Source organism: Procambarus clarkii, unplaced genomic scaffold (genome assembly GCF_040958095.1).
Source record: "Procambarus clarkii isolate CNS0578487 unplaced genomic scaffold, FALCON_Pclarkii_2.0 HiC_scaffold_118, whole genome shotgun sequence".
NCBI classification, from domain to species: domain Eukaryota; kingdom Metazoa; phylum Arthropoda; class Malacostraca; order Decapoda; family Cambaridae; genus Procambarus; species Procambarus clarkii.
The window spans coordinates 1664049-1674813 of NW_027189151.1; the positions used below are offsets into that span (position 1 = coordinate 1664049).

Below are 10765 nucleotides of genomic sequence, written 5' to 3' on the forward strand. Positions count from 1 at the left end.
CCCCCTGTCGTCCTCCCCACCATTCTAAACTACCTCATCCCATGCATTCCATGATGGTCTGATGCTTCCATCTGAAAATTGGGAACATCAAAAGATCTGACTTTCCCAATTTTCTGATGGGAACATCAAATGATCTGATATTCCCATCACTGAAAAATAAAAACAGATAAAAAAAATGATATGAAAAAATAGAAAATAAAATATACTCATGAAATGAACAGAATGGTTAACAACGCAGCTCAATTGCAATGCAATGTCACAATAACATTTAAATATACTTTAAGATATAATCTAGAAGAAAATAAGGATATTGAAACGGTTCATGAACTCTATTTCAATAAAGGACACTATGGGGAACTTTGAAAAATAGTTATTGAGTATAATTAGACAGACTTGTTGCTAGGCAGAGGAGTAATGAGATATATGGCAAATTTTGCAAAATATACAATGAAGGTACACAAACATTCATACCCAAACAAAGCAAAATGCTAGGTAAGAACAAAGCATTTGGCCCGTAGGAGAAAGGAGATACCCACAAGACTAGAATACAAGTCATTAACAAGCATGCAAGTATAATACATAATACATGCAGACATATATATAATCCAAAAAAATGTCAAATTTACGTACTTATTATTACATTACAAATATCCAAGGTTTTGAAGACACGTTTCCTCTTGCGCCCAACGAGTGAATACTGAGACCAGACCCCATAGGCTTACTAGAACAAGCATTTAGTGTTGCACATATATGATATATGTATTGATCCTTAGTGGATCCTATTTTAGTGACAGACACATTGGTGTCAGGTCACTGTCAAATGGGCTACTGTCATGTAGCCTTCAATTATGTAACCTCTCCCATTCTATGATAGGGGTGACACAGGGCAGCATCCTTAGACCCCCTCCTATTTGTTATATACATCAATGATCTGCTTTATGTCTCTAACATGATTAAACCTGTATTGTTTGATGATACTACCATCATCTACTTAGTTGCTTTACAAGAATGTAAAATTTCAAGTCTGTACTCTCCCTCAATGTATTTTCTTGTATGTATAACAAAAAATAATCAACACATAATAAATCGGTACTTACTAGATTTTTCGAAAGGAGAGCTTTCAGTTCTGTCTTGTCTTGGAGTTTGAGGGGAAGGTTTTGTACTCGGCCTGTAGATAGACTTGTTGGTCCCACAAGATTCTGTCAGGGGTGGAAGCGTATTAGCATTGTATAGAAAATATTTACAAAATAGTTTTAAATACATAAAACTACAAATAGAAATTATTGAATTATTACATTAGCTTATAGCTTTTATGAATGCATTAAAAAATTTTGTTGCTGTTTTTGGTAAGTAGTCAATTCCCATTTGCCTCAAAATTTTTAATAATTCATCAACAGCATTGTGTGTAACACCATTCTTGTTTACCCACTGAATTAATAAATTCTGTGGGTAAACAAGTGAATGATGATTATCATGGTCATCATTCTCCTCCTCACTTTGAGAATTAGATAATACATCATGAATATCAGTAAGATTCATGTGTAAATCATCAATTTCAGAGCCTAATCCATACTCTTGATTTGACTCAGCTTCAAAAGAACTAATGTCATTGTCTGACGACTCAATCTCTGAACTTGATGCTGCCTCAGTAAGATTAATGGGTTCACTAGTGTGTACAGCTGTATTTGGATGCATTTTGTGTATACGTTTTAGCCTTCTTGATACTTGCATCCATCTGTTGTTGTATTGGAGTCGCTTTTTTCGCTTATACTCGTACATTCTGTTAAAGAGTGTCAAATTTCTACATTAGACTACCATATTACCTATATTATTGTTAATAATGTATTGACAGATGCAATATGTATTAAAATTCTAAAAATAAGTCATTCATTATATACAATGTGTGATAATTAAAGCTGGTGCATATAACATCCTTGTCAGGCACATGCAAAAGTGAACACTTCCAGAATTGGAGACATGCAGAAATGTAACATATGGAAATAGAGGCATGCCAAAACAAAGACATGCATAAATTCAAATTCTTATCGAAATAATTTCTAGTGATTATTATATAAATTATTCCATCAGTACTAGATCAAATATTCAATACCATCCTCCCATTGGAAAGAGTAATCATGTCCTGTTGGACATTAATTATATGTTGAGATATAATCTAAAAGAAAATAGGGACATTGAAATTGTTGTTAAACTCTATTTCAATAAAGGACACTATAGGGAACCTAGAACCCTGTATTACAAGTGTAAGTGATAATTTTGGAAAATTTAATTAAAGCTAATTGTGTAGGACACCTGGAGATATGGTGCCCATATCTAAAGAATCACATCAACTGGTAAAGGTATAGACTTGCCAATAAGTGGCTCCCAGGTTAGAGGCATAAAATGCCAAAACTAGATGGTAGAATAAAAAGAAGATATTGTAAAAGGTAACCAAACAAAGATGCCACAGAAATATTAGAAAATTAACTTTCGCAAGCAGCGTGGTAGACATGGTTGGAACAAGTTAGGTGAGAGGGTGGTGGAGGCCAAAACCATAATCATAATCATCTGTATCAAACCTTATTACAGGTAAAACCAGTAGGCAGTCTACTGTATTTTATCAAACCGTTATTAGTATAATAGATCTCGTAATAATTTTGCAAAAATAATGGCATTTACTATTTTTAAAAGATTATTAGCAAATTTACAGAAATGGTGCATTCGGAAGACAAAACCAATTTTTCACTTTTGACAATTGAGCACCTGCTACATCCAGATTCTAGGGAGGAAAGGAAGGACGATCTTACTGGATCCCATAGCCTCTCCGAGGCACAAACCAGGCTTTTACACAAACCCCCCCCCCCTGCACCCGAGCTTTTTAAAATAGTAAATGCCACTATTTTTGCAAAATTATTACGAGATCTATTATTCTAGAGAATAATGCATATAAATGCATATATGCATATAAATACAAAAGTAAATCAAATCTTATCCTTGTATAATATACAAGCTGATGTGAGATCCCTGTCTACAGGTGGACTGGAACTATTATCCAGTAGGCAGTCTACTGTATTTTATCAAACCGTTATTAGTATAATAGATCTCGTAATAATTTTGCAAAAATAATGGCATTTACTATTTTTAAAAGATTATTAGCAAATTTACACAAATGGTGCATTCGGAAGACAAAACCAATTTTTCACTTTTGACAATTGAGCACCTGCTACATCCAGATTCTAGGGAGGAAAGGAAGGACGATCTTACTGGATCCCATAGCCTCTCCGAGGCACAAACCTGGCTTTTACATAACCCCCCCCCTGCACCCGAGCTTTTTAAAATAGTAAATGCCACTATTTTTGCAAAATTATTACGAGATCTATTATTCTAATAAGAGTTTGATAAAATACAAACCCTGGGGCCATAGAACGGCTATTTAATCCCCTTGAACGGACCTGTGCATGGGCCACTGAGGCATCGAAAAAAAACAGACCGGCTTGGGAAAAAAGCAAAATTGCCGGTCTATGGCCCAGCTGATGGCTGTGCATGAATGGCTAATGGCTGTTAGTTATGGAGCTAGGTTAGACTATGTATGTTTAAATCTCTGATTTAAACAGAGCCAGTGTTCAGTCAAATAACTGAATTTATCAAATCTTATCCTTGTATAATATACAAGCTGATGTGAGATCCCTGTCTACAGGTGGACTGGAACTATTATCCAGTAGGCAGTCTACTGTATTTTATCAAACCGTTATTAGTATAATAGATCTCGTAATAATTTTGCAAAAATAATGGCATTTACTATTTTTAAAAGATTATTAGCAAATTTACAGAAATGGTGCATTCGGAAGACAAAACCAATTTTTCACTTTTGACAATTGAGCACCTGCTACATCCAGATTCTAGGGAGGAAAGGAAGGACGATCTTACTGGATCCCATAGCCTCTCCGAGGCACAAACCAGGCTTTTACATAACCCCCCCCCCCTGCACCCGAGCTTTTTAAAATAGTAAATGCCATTATTTTTGCAAAATTATTACGAGATCTATTATACTAATAACGGTAAATAAATAATAAATAGTAAATAAATCAAAATCAGTTACATTATTTTATCTTATTCATAGCATAAATGTTCTCGAAGATTACTAAAAAGAAATTGAATTAGACTACAGCAAATTGGCAAACTTTACCTTGTATCTGTTTCCACCGAGTTTGTTTGGGGCGTTCTTCAACATATCAGCAATACTTGTCTCAACATCTCTTTCAGTTGCATTAGTGTGGGTGTTGATACAGGCTTCTGGAAATTTATAAGAATTAATTAATATATATAATTATAATTCACTTTGCTATTCCCCATTCCACAGTCCTCTCGTCCTTCCCACTTCCCTGTCCCCACATCATCCCCACTATTCCCACTTCCCTGTCCCATCGTCCTCCTTACCATTTTCCCCTCCCCTGTCCTTCTTCCTCCCCCACCATCTCCCATTCACCTGTCCCTTTGTCCTCCCCAGCATTCCCCTGTCCCCACCATCCCCAACTCCCCAGTCCCCTCGTCCTCCCCACCATTACCCTCTCCTCTGTCCCCTCGTCTTCCCCACCATACCCCCCTCTCGTCCTCCCCACCATTCCAAACTACCTCATCCGATGCATTCTATAATGGTCTGATGCTTCCATCAGAAAATTGGGAACATCAAATGATCTGATATTCCCATCACTGAAAAATAAGAACAGCTAAAAAAATGAAATGAAAAAAATAAAAAAATAAACTATACTCATGAAATGAACAGTATGGTAAACAACACAGCTCAATTTCAATGCAATGTCACACAAAATTATTAAATCGAAATGAAAATAAATTGAAATCTATGAAAATTCAAATTATCAATACAATCGGAAATATTGAAATAATATCGCAACATAATATAGTGTGGGTTGCTCTTACGTGCAACAGACGGTGCTGTTTTTCAAAAAAGGCATGGTTTTACCTGTCACAAGTGTGGCATCTATACTTATACTCACGAAATGAACGGTATGGTAAACAACATAGCTCAATTGCAATGCAATGTCACAATAACATTTAATAACAATAATAACAATAACATTTAAATATACTTTAAGATATAATCTAGAAGAAAATAAGAACATTGAAACGGTTCATGAACTCGATTTCAATAAAGGACACTATGGGGAACTTTGAAAAACAGTTAATGAGTATAATTAGACAGACTTGTTGCTAGGCAGAGGAGTAAATAATGAGATATATGGCAAATTTTGCAAAATATACGGCACACAAACATTCATACCCAAACAAAGCAAAATGCTAGGTAAGAACAAAGCAGTTGGCCCGTAGGGGAAAGGAGATACCCACAAGACTGGAATACAAGTCATTAACAAGCACACAAGTACTACACTACACAACAACCGCACTACTACCAGAACTGGACGAATCACTACCAAAACAACACATTGCACATCACTACCAAAACAACACAACACAACACAAGCATTGGCAAAGAATTATAGACCAGTTGCACTAACATCCCACATAATAAAATTATTTGAGAGTGATCAGGAGTCAGATTACTAGTTTTATAGAGACCAATGACCTCCACAATCCAGGCCAACAAGGATTTAGAGCAGTTTCTATGATCGAGCCACTGAGATCTATAAAGAATTCTGATCAAGAAAGAGATCTAGGGGTGGTTTTAGATAGAAAACTATAACCTGAGGATCATATTAAGAACATTCTGCGAGGGGCCTATGCTACACTTTTTAACTTTAGAATTGCTTTTAAATACATAGGTCAAAAAGTTTTAAAAGTTTTAAAAGTTTTTTAAACCTCTCGTGTATCATGAGTGTGTTAAAGCATCAGATGGTGCATTCAGATGATGAATATTACCTAGTTCCTTCATCTGGGAAGAATGAACACATATTGGTGCATTCGGATGATAAAAACTAACTACTGTAGTTTAATTGATCAACAGACTGTATATCATATGCAGACTGTATGTGGATCTGCGGGCCACTCCAAACAACAGCCTGGTGGACCAAGCTCCACCAGGGCTAAAGCACAAAGTGATATAGATGTGATAGAGAAACTAGGTCAAATGGAGGAGTAGGTCTGTATATTAAACAGCACCTGACGTGCACAGAGCTACTAAACTCAATGTGGTGGTAGAGTGGTGGGGGGGGGAAACATTGCAGAAAAAAACAAAAATACAATTTGGTCAACAAAACAGCATTGTTTAAAATAGAAGACATGGGTTGTCATTTTGGGGGTAAGGTAGGTTACATTGAGTTAATTAGTTAGTACTTAGTTTTTATCTTAAACTGGTTGGGAGAGGTACAGTGTTGCTGTGCTGGTGAAAGAACACCTAAAGGTAAATTAAATAATGATTGCGAATCCACAAGAAGTTGACATAATATCGCTAGAGATCTGCAATCAGGATGATAAACTTTCCTTAAAGAATTTGACAAACACTTGCTGATAGGACATGAAGTAAATGAAATGTATGTCAAGTTTTGTGAAATATATGATAAAAGCACAACAAAATTTGTACCAAAGGAGAGATGCAGAACTAGGAAAAGGGGTTTGTTCAACAGAAATTGCGAGAGGGCCTGAGACCCAAACACACACAAATGGAATCAATATATAGCAAGAGGCCAAACCCCCAAACATACAAGCGATGCAAAGATGCGAGAAACAGCAGCAGCATTAAGGAGAGGGACTTAAGGACCATAAATAAAGTGTGAAAATAAACTCGAGTAAATTTTTTTAACTACTCTCGACAGTGAAGAAAAACAAATATTCAGACGATTTGTGTTAGAATCATTAATCTTACACTTTCGGTCATATTCAACAACACAAATACATACACACACATTCCTGTTGCTGTAGCAAGTGAAGAATTACACACACAGATCACAATAACGTGATGCATCAAATGAACAAATCCACAAGGGCCGTGACGAGGATTCGAACCTGCGTCCGGGAGCATCCCAGACACTGCCTTAATCGACTGAGCTACAACAGGGTAAAAGGGTTGAAACCGAAGTTCTACTGAACTTACTGGATCCCATAACCTCTCCGAGGCACAAACCAGGCTTTTACACAACCCCCCCCCCCCCTGCACCCGAGCTATGTCAACAGGCCGTTCTCCCTCTTCGCCCTTCCGAATGCACCATATCAGTAAATTTTTTAATAATCTTTTAAAAATAGTAAATGCCACTATTTTTGCAAAATTATTACGAGATCTATTATTCTATAGAATAATGCATATAAATGCATATATGCATATAAATACAAAACATAAATACAAAAGTAAATGTAAATAATTTTACCTTGCACCTAGATCCACCAAGCCTGTATGGCGCGCGTTTCAGTACTTCGGAAATCTAGAACTATCTTGAATCTCTAATCTGCAATGAAACAATACATATTATTGCACTTACCAAAACATGGATGAATGTAGAAAATACAGAACTATTAGCTGAATATCAAATAAATGGATTTAATCTATTTCACACAGATAGATATATTACACCGTGTATATTAGGTAATACCTAACATACACGCCTCCACACACACTACATTTGAAATGTAGTCTCAAAAAGACTACATTTCAACAGCAAAGATTACTCCATAAAAAAATAATTAAATTATTGACCAACATGAGAGAGGGTTAGCCAACATGAGGGTTGTGTTGATTGCCTGAAAATATTTAAATTGTGTAATGTATTGAATGGCATTTTTCAAGTTACAACATTTTTTAAATTACTGAACTAGGTTCTAGGCTTTGCTAGGCTTAATTCAATTATTACAGATAAGCCTAACCTAGCCTAGAACCCAGTGGGTTTTCTTCCTATTGGGGAGTGTTGTACATGCCTCGCCTCCACATACACACTAGCACAGCCAGGCCTCGCCTCCACATACACACTAGCACAGCCAGGCCTCGCCTCCACATACACCAGCACTGCCAGGCCTCGCCTCCACATACACACTAGCACAGCCAGGCCTCGCCTCCACATACACCAGCACTGCCAGGCCTCGCCTCCACATACACACTAGCACAGCCAGGCCTCGCCTCCACATACACACTAGCACAGCCAGGCCTCGCCTCCACATACACCAGCACTGCCAGGCCTCGCCTCCACATACTCACCAGCACAGCCAGGCCTCGCCTCCACATACACCAGCACTGCCAGGCCTCGCCTCCACATACACCAGCACTGCCAGGCCTCGCCTCCACATTTAAACCAACCAAGCCCACAAATACGTTAACATGGACCAGCATTACACCGTCTAACATACTCTGTCAGATGTAACAACTAAATTTGTGAATTCAAGACCAAATCTATTGTATAACACAGTGTTAGTACGAGAAAAACATTACTTACATTCGAAGCCGTGTTTTAAAATGGCGGCGGTCTTGTACTGACGCTCCAAACTGTGTGTTCGTTTGCGTATGATGAACGTGTGACAATTTACTACAACAATTATTTAATTATTCTTATTCTTTATTTTAATATTTTTAGGGTACATGAAATTTCAAACTTATTTGCACACAATAATATAATTGCATTGTCATAACCTTTATATATTACGGAAAATACGATGACATGAACGAAGTCAAAGTGAAGTTGAAGTCAAAGTCATTCGCCGAACGTATTAGTCATTTTTTTTCATACATACATAGTTGATTTACAAACATAATGTTGGATTTATAGATAGAGCTAGTGCATACAATACCTAAAGCCACTATAGTAGGCCTATATAGCATTTCAGGCAACCGGGCAGTATATATGGACCCCTTACTCAAATCTCTGAATATGTTAGATATTAAGTCCCTGCACATACTCATGTGTATTTTATATATATAAAACGCTGCACTGTAATGTCAATCCTGACCTTAAAAGCTTCCTAGAAGGTTGTAACAGATCCCATGAGCACCACACCAGAAACAAATACCTATTTGATATTCCAAGAGTACGACTTAGTCAAACTAGAAATGCTTTACAAATCAAGAGACCTCGAATGTGGAATGACCTTCCCAATTATGTTAAAAACTGTACCTCTCCCAACCAGTTTAAGATAAATAAAGATAAATTTATAAGTTAAGAAAAATTCCACAAATCAACAACCCTGTTACTGACCCTGTATTTACCCAAGTCTTTCCTAAATCTAAACTTATCCAATTTATACCCATTGTTTCGTGTTCTATCTTGTGTTGACAATTTTAATACCCTATTAATATCCCCTTTGTTATATCTATTCAGGAAATTGTGGTTGATCTCGAACCCATTGATAATGTGACGACTTATACAGAATTTTGTAACTATATCATCAAGATTGTAACCAGCTTAGCTAAATGTAGTGTGGGGTTCAGTCCCTAAGCCCATATATGTGCCTCTCTAACCATTTAGGTTACAGGGCAAAAACATAAAAACAAAGGTAACTGCAGAAGGCCTATTGGCCCATACCAGGCAGCTCCTATCTATAACAGATAAACACTAAGTACTACCTAATTAACTCAATGTAACCTACCAACCTAACCCCCAAAATGTCAATCCATATCTTTTATTTTAAACAATGCTGTTTTGTTGACCAAATTGTATTTTTACTCTTTTTCTGTCATGTTTCTCCCACCCCTGTTTTTTCCCTTTTTTCTTATTTTTTCTCAACATAATTCATACTTTAATTATGCGGATCAGGACATCACCTGATCAAACACATCAAACATCGTTTGACCACCATCAAACACACACATTTCGTGTGTGTTTGACGCTCACTGATATGTACCAGCGTTGTTTTATATATGGTGCTATTCTATCTTACGCTTTGTTGCTCTTTTTTACCTACGGGCTCATAGAACATTCTATTGCGAAAACATTGGCACAAAAATGAATGACGTACATACAATAATAATGTCAGGACAGTGATATAATTATAAACTTTCAAAGCACTGTATCGCCCATGTGTCGTCTTGTCACCAATACTGGGTAACAGTTCCGCCACTTCCCACACTCTTGCGGGTGGGCAGCGACCATTATTCTACGTTTATATTCATATCACCGTGTTGGGAATTTCATTGCGAGTACATTGATACCAAAATTAACGCTGTAGGACAAGTGTGGAAGTGATAACAATCCCAAGAGTAAAAACATTTTGTTGCTCTTGGGCACTCACGGCGAGTCATCTACGTAGGTATTTATTGGGTGCTGGTATTCATATAACTTTTGGTGACCGTTTTTGCTGATTTTCTTCTAGAGAATGTTATTGCGAACACGTTGGTACCAAAATGAAATACATAGCTCGAGAACTAAGGTCAGGAGAGTAAAAAGAGTATACACATTTTTGTTTTGACGCTTAATTAAGGTTATTGTGAGTACTCATCGCCTGCCTAGAAACTGGAACTAGTAATTCCATCTATCATACATATCATACAAGAGGAGCCACACATCTATGGATCATCCAATAAAATCAGCAGACTTCTAGATGTTACTACTGCTCGGCTTAGACTCGGTTACAAGTATCTCTGGGAATTCTCATTATCTGCTGATGTAGACCTGACCAAATGTAAACTGTGTCAACAAAATTATTCGCACACCCTCCGTCACTATGTGATGGAGTGCGAAAAGATACATGAATTTAGAGACAATTCTATAACCAATGTTCCAGCGATGTGTCAATATTTCATTCAAAATGATCTGCTACCAGAAATTTTAGCCAAATATCCCCAGTTTGCTAACTGTAGATAACAACTAAGTGATTG

At 36.9% G+C, this 10765-nt stretch overlaps 1 long non-coding RNA gene across 1 annotated transcript in view; it reads right to left on the reverse strand.

Annotated features, from left to right (window-relative positions):
* The window catches only part of LOC138360794 (uncharacterized), a 1630-nt gene extending 917 nt beyond the window's left edge, over positions 1 to 713 (reverse strand). Inside the window, exon 1 of the long non-coding RNA XR_011226658.1 lies at positions 631 to 713. This is a non-coding gene — a long non-coding RNA (uncharacterized lncRNA). The remainder of the gene's footprint in view (positions 1 to 630) is intronic.
* Positions 714 to 10765: the final 10052 nt, after the last annotated feature.